This window comes from Sus scrofa, chromosome X (assembly GCF_000003025.6).
Source record: "Sus scrofa isolate TJ Tabasco breed Duroc chromosome X, Sscrofa11.1, whole genome shotgun sequence".
Taxonomy (NCBI): Eukaryota; Metazoa; Chordata; class Mammalia; order Artiodactyla; family Suidae; genus Sus; species Sus scrofa.
Window position 1 is genome coordinate 90669244 of NC_010461.5, and position 16916 is coordinate 90686159.

Here is a 16916-nt window from a genome sequence, read left to right on the forward strand (position 1 = left end):
ACCACAAGCTAAAGTATTCTATTTTTTTTTTTTGTCTTTTTGTCTTTTTGTCTTTTCTAGGGCCGCACCTGAGGCATATGGAGGTTCCCAGGCTACGGGTCAAATCAGAGCTGTAGCCACCGGCCTATACCAGAGCCACAGCAATGCGGGATCCGAGCCGCATCTGTGACCTACACCACAGCTCACAGCAACGCCAGATCCTTAACCCACTGAGCGAGGCCAGAGATCAAACCCCCAACCTCATGGTTCCTAGTCAGATTCAATAACCACTGAGCCACGATGGGAACTCCATAAAGTATTCTATTTGACTATGGGTATTTTTCATGTGATTTTGTGATAATTTAAAAAAATAATACAGAATTACTCTGATTTCCATTTTGATTTAGTATCATGTAGAAACAGTCTATGTTATATTTCATTCAATTTTTTCCTGAAAGAGAACCAGAGTGTAGAACCAGTGTTTACTAGAGTTTTAAAAGAACCAGAGAAACAGATTTTGTGTGGAATGGGATATGAGAATTGTTAGGGTAACTGATGGATGCCTACTAGGCTTCAGTCTACATATCAAGAAAGAATTCATAGAGAAGGTTGGTGGTAGCAATAAAGGACCTGATCTAAGAAAGGAAGCATATCTGTAAGATTTTAAACTGTGTTTTTTTCCGACAAGCCACAATGCAAGGATGTCATCTGTAGATAAAAGTGTTGCATCGGTTCCTTGGGTTTTTAAAGACAGTGGCATCAGATACTTTTGAAATAGAGGATGCGATGAATAGAGGCCAAAAATTAGAAAGTAGCTCCATTATAAATTGACTTAAATGATAATATCCACTGACGCTCAAAAATTCTCTTTCTTGTTTCAGACCCTGACAATTGACTGTCTCTAGGGGCAGCTTCTAAAAGGGCCAAATGTGAACCCACTGAGAAACGGAAAATCTTTGGGAAATGTTCTAAGAGAAAACAAACAAACAAAACTGTCCACATTAATGTCCAAGCTGGCAAGTTTCTCACTGACTTACAGCCTAAGTCCTCCTCAGTAGAAACTCATAAACTTCAGATGCTTTTTTGTCCAGCTCTACAACAGAGCAACAGCAGGAAACACCTGGAGAACAACTTGGAAATCCAGGGGTTGGCTAGCTTTTTGATTACCTTCTCCCTTTGCACTGCAAGACAGCCTGGGTTTGACGGCACCATCTGGAAGTCTCCTGCCGCATGTGGTACTTGATGGAACGACACTGCAACCTTTTCACTGTTTTGGCCACTAGGTCTTCCAGGAGGGGAGTTTGTTTTTCAAAATGTGCCACTCTTATATAGAGCAGGGTTCCAGGGATGTTGGTCTGGGAGCTCAGCAAAAGAGCAGTATTCAAACTCTCACACATGATGCCAGGAGACTAAACCAGAATGGTCACTGCAGTATTGTTTGAAGTAGTGTAAAAATGGAATCAGCCTAAAGAAATCATTGATTAGTGAATGGATAATTAGTGTGCTGTATTCTTACAGTGGAAGGATATAAATAGTACAAATCAACGAACTTAAAGTATATGTGCCAAGTATGGATCTGACTTAAAAAATTTATAGTATATCATTGATATAAGAATGATCAACATACAAAATAAGTCTACATATTGTTTAGGAATATGTTCATATATATACATTCATAAGTAGTAAAGGTACAGAGAAAGAAGAAAATCATCTTTAAGATAGAGGTTACTTCTGAGAATAAAGGGAGGAAAATGAGATCAGGGAGAAAGCTACAAAGGGCTTTGACTATATAATATTTTATTTATTAATCTAGTTGGTGAGTAAATAGGGTGTTCATTACATTTTTTCCTACATCATTTTAATATACCTAATATTTTTCATAAAAAAAGCATTTTTCAAATATGCTCATTGCAGCCGCTCACCAAGTTCTTCTAAAGATCACTCATGTGAGCTGAACTGTTCTATATACTTGGAGCTGGAAAATTGTACCAACAAACTTGTGCTGACACCAGAAAAGGCCGGCCATGGTGTTGGTTCCTCAAAAGTGGGCTTTGGATTGTAAACTTTCTGGAAGGTGGGAGCCATCAACTACTTATAACTGGATTAGATGGTCATTTGGCAAGCTTTGAGGAGGTTAGGACTTGGGACTTGTTGGTTGGCTTAGAGTGGACAGAGATAATCATGGAGCTGTAGCCTGTAATTTTTTTTTAAATGAGAGTCAATTCAGGAGAAAATTTAAATGCTTATGAGCCATGTTTGTTTCCCCTTATTTGAAATGAAAAAAAAACTTTCTTGCTCTATTTATTTATTTTTGATTTTTCGGGCCACACCTGTGGCTTATGGTTCCCAGGCTAGGGGTCCAATCGGAGCTGTAGCTGCCGCCCTATGCCACAGCCACAGCAACGCAGGATCCAAACTGTGTCTGCGACCTTCATCACAGCTCATGGCAACACTGGATCCTTAACCCACTGAGCAAGGCCAGGGATTGAACCCGCATCCTCATGGATCCTAGCTGGGTTCATTAACCTGCTGAGCCACAACAGGAATGCATAAAAAGTGCTTTATTGCATGCTGACTTGGATTATTTACTTTGTAAAGGAATGCCAATAAGAGTATTGGTTCTGCTACTAAAACATAACTATCCAGCCATATGGATGGATAGCTACCCAGAGATGCTTTTCTAATATTTCACCTTGAAATTAGATTGTAAATGTGTTACAAGGTTGGATGGTTGTGTGAGGCCTGTGTTTCTATTGGTGACTCATCACAGGTCTAGAGCAGAGTATGACAAACTACAGCTCGTGTACCAAATCAGGTCATGGTCCACTTTTTTTTTCTGTTTTGGCTGCCATGCAGCATATGAAGTCCCCAGGCCAGGGATCAAATCTGAGCCGGAGTTGTGACCTATGCCACAGCTGCAGCAATGCCAGTGGGATCCCGAACCCACTGCTTCAGGCCGGGGATTGAAGCTGAGTCCCTGCTGCTGCAGAGACACTGTCAAACTCATGGTGCCACAGCAGGAACTCCCATGGTCCACTTTTGAAAAGAGTTTAATTCATTTCTGCATTGTCTATGACTGCTTTTGCCCTATAGTCACAGAGCTGAGCAGCTGCAACAGAGACCAACTGGACCACAAAGCCTAAAATATGTATCATCTGGCTCTTTACAGAAAGTTTATCAATGACATTGGACATAAGGGACTGACAAAGCAGGATGGAGCTGAGCAGGGCAGTGGAGGCTCTGGGTTCTAGACGGGAGAAAGGAGAGGCAGAGGAAGGGCAGCTCAGGGCCAGCTGGGTCTATTTCCCCAGACCACTGCCAAACCAGCTCCATCTGTAGCTGTACTGAGGTTATTCCAATCCATTTTCGTTCATGACTCATCTAGTACAGCCACCAGAGACTACTTTTTCTCCTACATTTTCCCTTGGACAAACCCAAACCAAAATTAACTAGCAAGCTCTGATGTCCTTGCACCTTTCAAATCTCCTCTACTTGCCTTCTCCATCTCAGTGTTGGAAATTTGATCTTGCCAATTTCTTGGGCCAAAAGTCTTACAGTCATTCTTGTCCTATAACTTCTTTCTTTCCTTCCTTCCTTTCTTTCTTTGCCATACTCTTGGTATGCGGAAGTTCCTGGGCCAGGGATTGAATCCACACCACAGCAATGACCACAGCCATTGCAGTGACAACACTGGATCCTTAACCCACAGTGCCACAAGGGAAATCCTAACTTTCTTTCTTTACATCACCTACATTCAAATCCATCAGCAAATTTAGCCAGCTCTACTTTTGTAAGAGTGTCAGAATTTTGACCACTTCTCATCTATCCACCACTACTTCAGTAGCCCAACTCGCTATACTCCCCCTGCCTGGATCACTACAATCTCTTCCTGATGATCTTCCAACCTCCACTCTTGCTTCCCAAGTAGCAGACAGAATTTATTATTACTTTTTAAAAACTGTAGTATAGTGATTTACGATGTTCTATTTCTCCATGAGATCTTCCTTGATTTATCTAAAATGGTGAACCCTAGTATTTCCCATCCTTCTGATCTTTGCTTTTCTTTTCTTTTCTTCATAGCATTCATTTTCATTTGGCACAGTATTTATTTCATAAAGTATCTTGTTTGTGGTCTGTCACCCCCTATTAGGGTATAACTTCCATGAGGGTAGAGATGTTTGTTTGCTTTGTTCATGGTTCTATTCAATCGGCTTAGGAAAGTTCTTGGCACCTAGTAGGTATTCAAAAAACTGTTTTGTTCAAAGAGTTACTGGGAACTAGTTTCTTGTAGGGATCCACGGGCCTTGAAAATCTCTAAGAACATTTGATAACATCAATTCCTATGTTTTTTCCAAGATAGCTGCTTGTCCTACACACCTCTAAATGGGAGCATCCAAGAAGGAAGGCCTAGGACTTTAGGTCTCTGGACCTAAAGCATGGTGGTCCTTTGGTATTGATACCTCTGGTCAATTGTGACACGTTGCTTTGCTTTGCTTCTAGAATGATTAATTAGCTTTGGAGGGAGCTTATCATCTTCTCTACTTTCCTTCTCTCCAAGCAGGGAAGAGAGGACTTAGATATCACTTGGTACCCCTCTACCTTGTTCAGAATAGGCAGGGCAGTTGCTTTCTTTTTGATACCATGTGAGCATGCCCTGTCAAGTCAGCTGCCTGAGAACAGGAACGGCCCTTGAGCACATGGCAATGGCAGTGACAGCAGCACGGCAGGCAGCTTACTTGGTCCAACAAATCCTTTTCCCTGCAACCTCATCTTTCAGCCTCAGGCCCTCTTTTCTCCAAAGGAGCAGCCTCTCTTTTGTTCAGCCCAAGCCACAGTTCCTGGGGGATAAAAGAATCTGTGGCAGTTTGAAGTCGAGGCCAGCATCAAGCAGTGGAACAGGCTTAAAATAGCTCCATGAGGCCATAAACTCTTAATGATCCAATCTTTCAGCATCCCTGGGATGCTGGAGGAAATCCTGCTTCAAGCCCCTACTCGTTGGTTGCCAGCCCCACCAACAGTGGTCTCTTTGTTCCTCTTATCAGCCTGCAAAATTATGCTGCAGCAATTGGACGCTTTCACTGTTTCCTTCCTTTAAAGAGCTCCTCAAAGAATGAATAGGGCAGATGGGTATGAAAGGTCCTCTCACCTTTTTCCGCCTCAGAGCTGGCCTTGCCTTTTAAGAGCAATTAATTTCACATGCTAGAGGCTCTGCTCAGGAGATGCTCCAGAGGCATGGGTCTCTCTCTAGTTGAGGTTTTCTAGTCCCACTCCCATCACCACCACCTGCCTAAGAGATTGGTTGGGAAGATTAATATCTTAGAACCCTAGGAACCAGAGAAAAACATCAAGATACTATGCTGACCATTCTCCTGCTGCTAGACTAAGGCAAGCCAAATGGGCAAGAATTTCTGCTATTTGGTAAAATTAAAAAAAATTGTGGGGGGATTTCCCATTGTGGCTCAGTGGGCTAAGAACCCAATTAGCATCCATGAGGATGTGGTTTCAGTCCCTGACCTCTCTAAGTAGATTGAGGATCTGGCATTGCCGCAAGCTATGGCATAGGTCATGGATGCGGCTTGGATCTGGCGTTTCTGTGGCTGTGGGGTAGGCCGGCAGCTGCAGCTCCAGTTTGATCTCTAGCCTGGGAACTTCCATATGCAGCAGATGTGGGCGTAAAAAGACCAAAAAAAAAAAAAATCCACAACCCCACAAACTTTTGGGCCAATAGTGATTGTACAGCCTCCTCTACCCCTATGTTGAGAATCAAAATGGTGTTTTCCTCCAACAATACGAATTTCAAGCCCATTAACTCTCCTACCCACTCTTCTAACAAAGCCAAGTATTAGGTCCCTTCCAAGCATGCTAACACCTTTTTTCCCAATGAAATTTAGCATCTTTTCCCTCCCCCCTCCCAGTTTAAATGAGATATAACTGACATATAACACTGTATAAGTGCAAGGTGTACAATATAATGATTTGATAATTGTATATATTGCAAAATGATTACAATAAGTTTAGTTAACATCCATCACCTTACATAGTTGTAATTTTTCTGGTGATGCGAACTTTTAAAATATACTCACTTAGCACCTTTTAAATATACAATAGATTATTGTTAACTATAATCACCGTGCTGAACATTATAGCCCAAGAACTTATTTATCTTACAACAAGAGGTTTGTACCTTTTGTTTTGCTCACCTTCACTCATCTCTCCTACCCTTCACCGGCTGTCTCTGGCAACCGCCAATCAGTTCTCTGCTTCTATGAGTTCAGTTTCTTTAGGTCTGCGTAAGTAAGATTATGTAGTACTTATTTGTCTTTCTCTGCCTGACTTACTTTATTTTGCATAATTCCTTCAGGGCTTATTCATATTGTCATAAATGGCAATATTCCCTCTGTTTTATGGCTGAGTACTATTAATTATATGTATTACATATATATATGTAAACACATAAATATAGCATTTCCTTTATCCATTCATCGCTCAATGGACACTTATGTTGTTTTCATGTCTTGCCAATTATAAAGCTGCAATGAACATGAGGATGCAGGTATCAATTAGAAATAGTGATTTTACTTGCTGCTGATAAATACCCAGAAGTAGAATTGCTAGACAATATGGTAGTTCTATTTTTAAATTTTTGAGGAAAATCCATACTGTTTTTCCATAATGACTGTCCCAGTTTACATTTCCAAGGAATGTAACAACTGTTTACAAGGGCTCCTTTTCGCCACATCCTTGCCAACACTTATCTCTTTTTTTCATAACAGCCATTCCAACAGATGTGAGATGATACCTCATTGTGGTTTCGATTTACGTTTCCCCTGATGATTAGTGATGTTGAGCACCTTCTCAGGCACCTGTTGGCCATTTGAATATCTTCTTTGGAAAAATGTCTATTCAGCTCCTTTGACCATTTTTAATTGGCCTTTTTGGTGTTTTGTCTTGCCTTTTGTTTTTGGATGTTTAGGGCCGTGCTTGTGGTACATGGAGGTTCCCAGGCTAGGAGTCCAATCGGAGCTACAACTGCCAGCTTCCACCACAGCCATAACAACTCGGGATCCAAGCCGTGTCTGCAGCCTACACCACAGTCCATGGCGATGCCAGATCCTTAACCCACTGAGTGAGGCCAGGGATCGAACCTACATCCTCATGGATCCTAGTCGGGTTCATTAACCACTGAGCCACGACAGGAACTCCTGACTTTTTGTTGTTTTGCTATTGACCTATATGTGGTCCGTATATATTTTGGATATTAACCTGTCATCAGATATGTGATTTGCAATTATTTTCTCTCATTCTGTAGTTTACCTTTTCATTTGGTTGATCAGCTTTTGATTTTTTTTTTTTTACTGTGCAAAAGCATTTTAGTTTGATGTAATTTCATTTGTTTATTTTTTATTTTGTTGCTTTTTGCTTTAGTTGGCATATTCAAAAAATCATTGCAAGACCATTGCCAAGGAGATTTTCTCCTATAATTTCTTCTAGGAGTCTTATGGTTTCAGTTCTTACATTTAAGTCTTTAATCCATTTCCAGTTATTCTTTGTGAGTGGCATAAGGTAAGAGTCTACTTTCATTATTTTGCAATTTTTCCAACATCACTACTTAAGAGATTATTATGAAGAGATTGTCTTTTCTCCATTGAGTATTCTTGACTTGCTTGTCAAATATTAGTTCACACTATATGCATGGATTTATTCCTGGAATCTTGATTCTGTTCCGTTGGTCTACATATAAACGTCTTAACTTAAAAGCCTGAACTCTGGACCCTGCCGAATGACAATCATATAAAAAAGTGAGTTTGAAAGTGAATCTTTCCTCAATTGAGCCTTGAGATGACTGCAATTCCTACTAGCACTTTGATTTCAGCCTTAGGAGAGACTCTGAACCAGAACCACCCAGATAAGCTTCTCCTGGATTCCTAAACCCCAGAAATTGTAAGGTAAAAAATATGTTGTTTACAGCCAATAAATGTTGGGGTAATTTGTTATTTAACAATAGGTAACTAATACAGGACTTGAACAGGTAAGAACTTATAGGTAACAATAAGGAGAAATTCTCCATAGGTGAAGTTGTAGGTACGGCCTCTTGTCTAGTAGGGAAGGTCCAAATTTGGCTGATAGTAGGATGGTGATATCATCTGCCTTCTGGCTCCATTTGACTTTCGCTTGGTGTTATAAATGTTCATAGTGCCATCAGGATGTAATGTGGGGAAGAGGAGATAGCTTGTCTGGACTCCGGAAGTTTGGAACTGGTGTGTTAGGTTTGAGGGGCATCACTTTGTTCCTAAGTTTTTCTCAGCCTTCTAAGCGATTCTTTCTAGATGCTCCTCAAGACTTTGTAGATGACTTCATCAGATAAGGCAGATATATCATCATGTCAACAAACACACAGTCATTTTATTTCCTTTGGTTGCAATAAGAGTGATTGATTTAATAAGAATTATGAGCCATTAATAAAGCTTTTCTATAAAGTCTCTTTGTATAGCCCTAGAGAGCTACATTTAATATCAAAATTCCTGATTATTTTTAAACTATTTTGAGGTAACTCAAAGGTCCTTTGGGTCACAAAATAGACAGAAACCGAGGGCACAGTGCATGCCAATGACTGCAAAAAAGATGCAGGCTGTAACCATAATTATATTGCAGAGCCCAAGATTTTGACTCCTCAACCAGAACATTGTTCTTCAGATTTTTATCATTATTATCTTTGCCTCTTCTAGTTTTTTTTTACTCAAGAATGCACCTTTTACCAAAAAACATATAAAACACAATGGCTGGTTTAACAATACGAAATCATCTGTGAAAATGACTTTTAAAAATGATTTCTCCTAAAGCAATCTACAGATTCAATGCAATCACAACAATTATTGCAAAATTAGAAAAAGAAATCCTAAAAATTCATATAGAATCTCAAGAGACCCTAAATAGCCAAAATAATCTTGAAAAAGAAGAACAAGTTTGGATATTCCATACTTCCTGATTTCAAAGCTTTGTACAAACCTAAACTAATCAAAATAGTATGGTGCTGGCACTAAAACAGATGCATAAACTGATGGCATATAATGAATTACCCAGATAGAAACCCTAGTATTTATAGCCAAATGATATTTGACAAGGGTTCTGAGATCATTTAATGGGGAAAAGACAGTCCTTCTCTCTCTCTGTTTTTTTTTTTTTTTTTTTTTTTTTTTTTTTTTTTTTTTTTTTTTTTTTTTAGCTGCCCCACAGTATATGGAGTTTCTGGGCCAGGGATCAGATCTGAGCCACAGTTGTGACCCAAGCCACAGCTGCAGCAATGCCAGATCCTTAACCCACTGTGCCAGGCCAGGGATCCAGTCTTAGTCCCAGCGCTCCCAAGAGGCCACCTGTCCCATTGCACCACAGAGGGAACTCCGAAAATCTTTTTCACTCATGGTGCTGGGAAAACTGGATATCCACATGAAAAAAAGAATGAAGATGGAGTTTTACTTTCCACCATACATAAAAATTAACTTAAAACTGACCAAAGACCTAACATAAGAGCCAAAACTATAAAACTCTTAGAAGGAAACATAAGAGAAAAGATTCATGACATTGGATTTGGCAATGATTTCTTGGATATAACAGCAAAAGCACAAGCAACAAAAGGAAAAATAAATTCGAATTCTTCAAAATTAAAACTTTCTGTGTTACAAAGAACAGAGTGAGGAGTGGGGTGGACTGGGAATCTGAGGTTAATAGATGCAAACTATTGCTTTCAGAATGGATAAGCAATGAGATCCAGCTATATAGCAATGGAAACTATATCTAGTCACTTATGATGGAGCATGGTGGAGGATGATAATGTGAGAAAAAGAATGTATATATGTGTGTGTGTGTGTGTCACTGGGTCACTTTGCTGTACAGTAGAAAATTGACAGAACACTGTAAACCAATGATAATAGAAAAAATAAAAATCATTATAAAAAAGAAAAAGAAACAAATTTGTTGGTTTGATGAAGGGAATGTAGAAAACATCATGTTATATTGAATATTGAAAACATTTCTGTTGAATTGAAGGATGAAACAGGATGTCCACTCCCTCCATCTCCATTTATTATTGTAGTATAGAGCCTAGAAAGTATCATAATGAAAAGATAAAAAAAAAAGAACAGAGTGAAAAGGCAACCCAGGAAGTAAGAGAAAATATTTGCAAATCATATACCTGATAAAGGGTTAATATTCAAAATATACAAAGAACTCCTACAACTTAATGACAAAAACAAACAACCCAAATCAAAAATGGGAAAATGACTTCAATAGATATTTCTTTACAGAAGCTATAAAAATGGCCAATGAACACATAAAAATATCCTCAACATCCCTAGTAATTAGAATAAATGGAAACCAAATCATGGATTTCCACTTCATACCTATTATATTAGCTCTTTAAAAAAAAAAACCCAAAATAGAAAAAAACAGGTGTTGGCAAGGATGTGGAGAAATTGGAATCATTGTGCCTTGCTGGTGGGAATGTCAAATGGTGCAGCCGTTGTGGAAAATAGTATAGTGGCTCTTCAAAGTATTAAACATAGACTTACCATAAGGTTCAGCAGTTCCTCTTCTAGGTATATACCTAAAATAATTGAAAGCAAGGGCTCAAACAGATGTCGGTACATTAATAGTCTTAGCAGAATTATTCACAATAGTCAAAAGATGGAAGCCATCTAAATGTCCATCAATGGATGAATGGGTGAATAAAATGTAGTCTATACATACAATGGGGCAGCACCATTCAGCCTTAAAAAGGAATGAAAGTCTGATAATGCTGCAGCATGGATGAACCCTGAAGACATTATGCAAAGTGAAATAAGCCAAACACAAAAGGACAAATATTATATGATTCAATTTGTGTAAGATACCTAGAATAGTCAAATTCATAGAGACAGAAAGTAGAAGAGAGGGTTCCAGGGACGAGTGGGCGGCATAATGGGGAGTTATTGTTTAATGGATACAGAGTTTCAGTTTAGGATGATGAAGTTCTGGACATAGGTATCGGCGGCTGCATAGCACTGAATGTGCTTAATGCCACTGAATTGTACATGCAAAAATATTAAAAATGGTATATTTTATTATATATACACATATATATATAAAACCACAATAAAAAAACAAATTTAAAAATACTTTCTGTCAGCAAAAATGTTTCCCAGCCTGCCACATTTACATTGGCCCTATCCCAATTTCCCACTGCCCAGGATTAGGCAGCCTTCCTCCAGATCCCCCGCCCCTGCCCCAAATCAGCTAAATCGCCATGACACCAACCCACTGGAAATAATTTCTTTGTTGGGATAAGTTTCCCAGAGATTGGAATGTCCCTGGTGATGCCACCGCGAATCAGACAGAGCTCTGTAGTTGCTCTGCAGGCCAAGTAAGTCCTGAATGTCCCTGGACAAATCTTCCCTCCTCCCTATATCCATTTAGGTCCCCATGAAAATATTCGTTATTGCCATTTATTTGGCAGTTTAAAATTCACATCGTTTGATATAACCAACTTGACGTGCCCAAGTTCTCATAGCCACTAAGTGGTGGAACTGGGGCTTCTTGAACCCAGACCTCTCTCTCGGGACTCCCTCCTACTTGACTGCCTCACAGGCACATGGTGACATGTTCAAAACTGAACTGATTGCTTTCCCCTTTAAGCTGCTTCTCCTCCTGTGCTTCCCATCTTAGTGAATGGCACTAGAAGCCTTGGGGTCATCACTGATCTCTTCCTCCGCCTCATCCCTGACAGCCAATCTGCCACCAGGTCTGTGGATTCTATCTCCTAAATAAACTTTCAAAATTTATTTCTCTCGCCTCCCCCGGCCACCTTAGTCCAGTTCACCATTGTCTCTCATCCGGGCTCCTGCAATAGCTTCCTAAGTGAGTGCCTTGCCTTCAGTCTTGCCTCGTTACAATTCATTCTCCAGAGAGTACCCGGAGTACTCTTTCTCAAATCAAGGCTAATTATGATTCTTCTGGGTGTTTTGATCATTTTTGTTATATTTGGCAGTGGAGTCTTTTAAAGAAAAGAAATATTTAAATAAACCCCAATATACCCGATGTATTTTATGTACATTTGAAATAAAGATAAAAGCAGAGTGAAGCTCAGAGGACTGGGTCCCTGAATATTTTAGGTCTCCCACATTCCCCGAGGCCCCAAGGATTCTGTAGAACAGGAGTTAACCACCACTAATCCTACAGGATAAAGAGGTTCATCATGATGAGGTCTTTGTTTCATAGCTCATTCCTGCTACTCTTCCCTTCTGCCTTAGGTAAGATAAGCTAGGTTATGCCACAGTAGGAAATTAAAAAAAAAAATCTTAGTGGTATAAAATAATAAAACTTTATCTGTTATTCATGCTACTTGTCTGTTGCAAGTCATCAGGGACCCTGCTCCACTGTGTCTTTATTCTGTGACAAAGGCTGATGGGGCCTCTGCCACCTGGATCATTGCCTGTCACCAAGGAAGAGGGAAGAAGATAGCCTGGGGGCTCTTACTCTGGTACTTAAATGCTCAGCCCGGAAAAGACAGGCATCACTTCTCACAATTCATTGGACATCCCTGAACACAAGGGGGCGGGGGGGGGGGGAAGGCTAGGAAGTGCTATCTTGCCAGGTTCTCATGATCATAGGGTAGAAGACAGCTGTATTAGGTGGCAAAAAAGCACCAAAGTCTACCACAGCATCCTACCCTCACTTTAAGCCACAGTGGGACCTCTAAAAGTTTTTAGAGGGTGCACAAGCTGTTCTTTTTGACGTCCTCCCCCAGTCCTTCGGGTAAGATTCTACTTGATCTTGTAGTTTCGGTTCAAGCAATATGCCTCTGGGGAGCCTTCTTTCTCTTATTTGCTTCTGTTTCTCCCTTCCCGATCCAGGTCACGTGCCCCTCCCCTGTGCTCTCCTTGTTTCCTTCCAGCATAAACTTTATCACAGCCTCTGAATGTCCTTGTTTATATAGTGTATCTCTTTAACCACAAGATTGTACATTGCTTGAAGTCAGGAACCATATCCCCGGTGCCTAAGGTGCTTTCTGGCACATTGTAGGTTCTCAATAAAGGTAGAGTAAATGAATGTTTTGAGCTTTATCGCCTTAATCCTAAGCCTTTGCCCATTAGGCACACCAAGCTGCTTGGATCAGAGGAGGAGATGAAGCTGAAAATGGCTTTCCACTGGAGTTCCCGTTGTGGCGCAGTGGAAACAAATCTGACTCGTATCCCATGAGGATGCGGGTTCGATCCCTGGCCTCACTCAGTGGGTTAAGGATCTGAGGTTCCCGTGAGCTGTGGTATAAGTCACAGATGCAGCTCGGATCCGGCACTGCTATAGCTGTGGCATAGGCCGGCAGCTGTTAGCTCTGACTTGACCCCTAGCCTGGGAACTTCTCTATGCTGTGGGTGTGGCTCTAAAAAAGAAAAAAAAGCTTTCTACTGTGAGTTGAGAGGATCTGGGAAAGGCCTGGAAAGTAAGGCTACGGCATTTGAAACGTGAGCTTCATTTATTAGCTAATCCTGGGACACAGACTTTCTTGGGTGTGTTAACTGGGGTTAATGAGGAAAAAATGGCTATTAAGACAATTTTATGTTTACTAAGTAAAGAGTGTCATGGAATTTAGACTTCTTCCACAGGCTCTGTCAGGGAGTTTCTCACAGCCAAAGGATACATAATTTGGGAGGTAAAGTTGAAGCTGATGTTCTGAACCCTTGATGGTGGGGATTTAGAGTTTTCTTTGCAAATTAGGCTTAGACATCCTGACTGTGCTTGCTCTTAGCTAGGGGTATGGATATGCAGCTCAGGTCATTTGTTTGGGAATCTTTACTAGAACTCGCTTGGCCTCTTTAGTGACAAAGCGTTCACCCCCAAGGGCAGCACGTAGATAAAATGAAATCTTTGTTTGTTTTTTGTCTTTTTGCCATTTCTAAATGCTCCCTTGGCATATGGAGGTTCCCAGGCTAGGGGTCCAATTGGAGCCTATGCCACAGCCACAGCCACGCCAGATCCGAGCCGCGTCTGTGACCTACACCACAGCTCACGGCAATGCCAGATCCTTAACCCACTGATCGAGGCCAGGGATCGAACCCTCAACCTCATGGTTCCTAGTTGGATTCGTTTACCACTGAGCCGTGTCGGGAACTCCTAAAATGAAATCTTTGAAGAAGTGCTCAAACTCATTACTAATTCGAGAAATACAAGTTTAACTAAGAAGCTCTCAGACTGGCAAAAATTAAAAAACTGATGTGTTGATGAAGACATGGGGATATAAGAACCCTTATTGCTATACAATGTAGACTGGTTCAGCTCTTCTGGAGAACAATTTGGCACTACTCCATGCACTACTCCACTCCATCAAAGAATATTTAGTGAGCACCATCTATGTGTCAAGTGTCGTTCCAGGGGCTTGGGATGTGAGCGGTGAATAGACAAAAATCTGTTAAAATCTTATAATAATAACTTTTTATTTGAATAAGATAATAGAATAACATACATTATTTCATTGATTATATAGTTATAAGTGCTTAGCAGAGATAGTAAAGCATGAAAGACACATATGAAATGCTACACGGAGATCGAAATGGAAGAAAACGTGGCCAAGAAGGCCTCACTGGCTTAGGGAATCATATAGCTAACTTAGTCATATTAAATATACCCCTACACTATGATCCAACAATTCTGCTTCCAAATATGTGTGTGTGTGTGTGTGTGTGTGTGTGTGCGCGTGTGTGTATGAAAATCCCCACACAAGCCCATAAGGGGATATATATGAGGATATCTGTGGAAGTGTTATTTGTTTTGGAGGAAGTTTAGCAGAATCCCGGGGGGAACCCTTGACTCAGAGAGTGGCTAGGTAAAATATGGTGGATGCATGCCATGGAGTATCATGCAATAGTTGGAAGTAACACATAAATATACACATATCAGCAGAGATTGATCTAAAACATGATGGTGAATGAAAAAAGTAAGAAACAGAATGAGATACATAACATAGGACCACTCATATAGATTAAGAATATATGCACATGATACAATGAACAATTTGAAAGAACACCTTCAAACAAAAAGCTACACATTAAACATTTTAGAATTGCCATGGAAATAAGTAGAAAAAGGATAGTGGGAATGGGTCATGGGGTTTAAAAATAAGATAAAATGAATACACCTCAACACGTTGATTTGGTGTTTAGAGAACTCAGATTTCTACGGCTTGAGAGTCAAGTGTCTAATTCACTTGCCACATCTGAGCTTCCAATCTCCTCAGCTATATGGGAATGGTATTTCCAGTCTAAGCTACCTTCCAGGGTTGTTACAATACTCTGGTATGCTAATGGACAGGAACGGACTTAGACAAGTTTAAAGCGAACACACTTATCCAACACAAGCAATAATTACGATTGCACAGAGTGAGCATTTGTTATTTGTCTTCCTACTATGCATTTCTATCTTGTCCCTTCCCACCAGTCCTGATTCCCATTTGGGGATATATGTAGTTTTGAGGCAGCTGACTCTATCCCCAGGTGGGCCACATGGCCTAGGATAAGCAAGTCACTCCTTTCATCTCCTGGCCACAGTGATTGATTGGCAGTGGGCATGTGGCCCACGCTGTTGAAATCCAATTGAATTTCAAGACCTTGGCTGGGAATACTGGGCGCCTTCCTTTTTTGGCATGAATGGGATATTATGTGGCTCTGGAAGTAGCAGCTTATTTGTAAGCAAATGTCTCCAAGTTTGCTTACAAATGGAAATAAAACTTCTTAAAATACTGCAAAGCACTAAGCAAAATGGATGGGTCCTGAGGTTGGATTGGTACATATCTCTACACCAGATGGAAATGTTCCCCCAGAAAATGCCCTGAAATGGATTGTTCAAGGTTTTCAGCAGTTCCACACTGCAAATGATGTCAGCTGCTCATTCTTTGAATGAGGAAAAAATATATCCACTTTCATGCATTTGTTTCCTGATCCGTAGTTGACAAGAGAAAGAATCCTGGAAATAAAATTGTTGCAGGTGCCTGATGATTCCAATCCTTTCACCACATGTGATGAAATGGAGCCCTCGGTTTGTAAAGAATGCCCCTCCAGAGGGTCATGGGCTTCAGAATTGAATGCCACAGGGGAACACGAGGAGACTCAGTCCGCAGTGTCCTCTGCTCAGCACAACTTCTTAGATTCTCAAGGCTGAGTCTGTGGAGCAAATGCTTTTGAAGTGATACGGCAGCCAAAATGCTAACAAAGAGGGTTACATTCATCATCCAAACTGCTGGTTCCCTTTAGTGTCTTCTAGCTAGAGTACTTTAATACCCTTAAGCTTTCTCTGTACAGTTGGTTTCCCAGATTTGGGGTAGCCAGGCAGGAAAAGGGAAGAACAAGCCTTGCAGCTCTTGCTTGTCACAAATATCATCAGAATTGTCCAGGATGCCTATCATGCTTACTGGGAATGATGGAGAATACAGAGATTTGAAACATGGGTCATGCCCTCATTCAACAGACTGCTTAGATAGCAAGATAGGAGATACAGAGTCACTCATCATGTTCCTTCCAAAAACATTATTTTTGGTTTTGTTTGTTTGTTGTGCCTAATTTACTCTTACTTATCCTCAGCTCAAATATCACTCCCTCAGAGATGCCTTCTCTGGTCAAATCTCTATAATACAAACTCTCACAGCTCCATGTAAATCTCTTTTGCAGCACCGATCATACTTGTATTTTACATTTACTTGTTTTTACATTTGAGGTAGATAGGAAATGATACCAGAGGGAAACTGGGATCTTTGAAGATAAAGGAAGAGCAACAAAAATGGTAAATATCTAGTAAATACAGTAAACTATACATCTTCCTCTAAGTTTAAAAAACTCATAATGGTTGAAAGCCAACATTATAACACTGTCTGATGGAGAGTCCAATAAATATAAATGGAATACACATAATAAGACTCC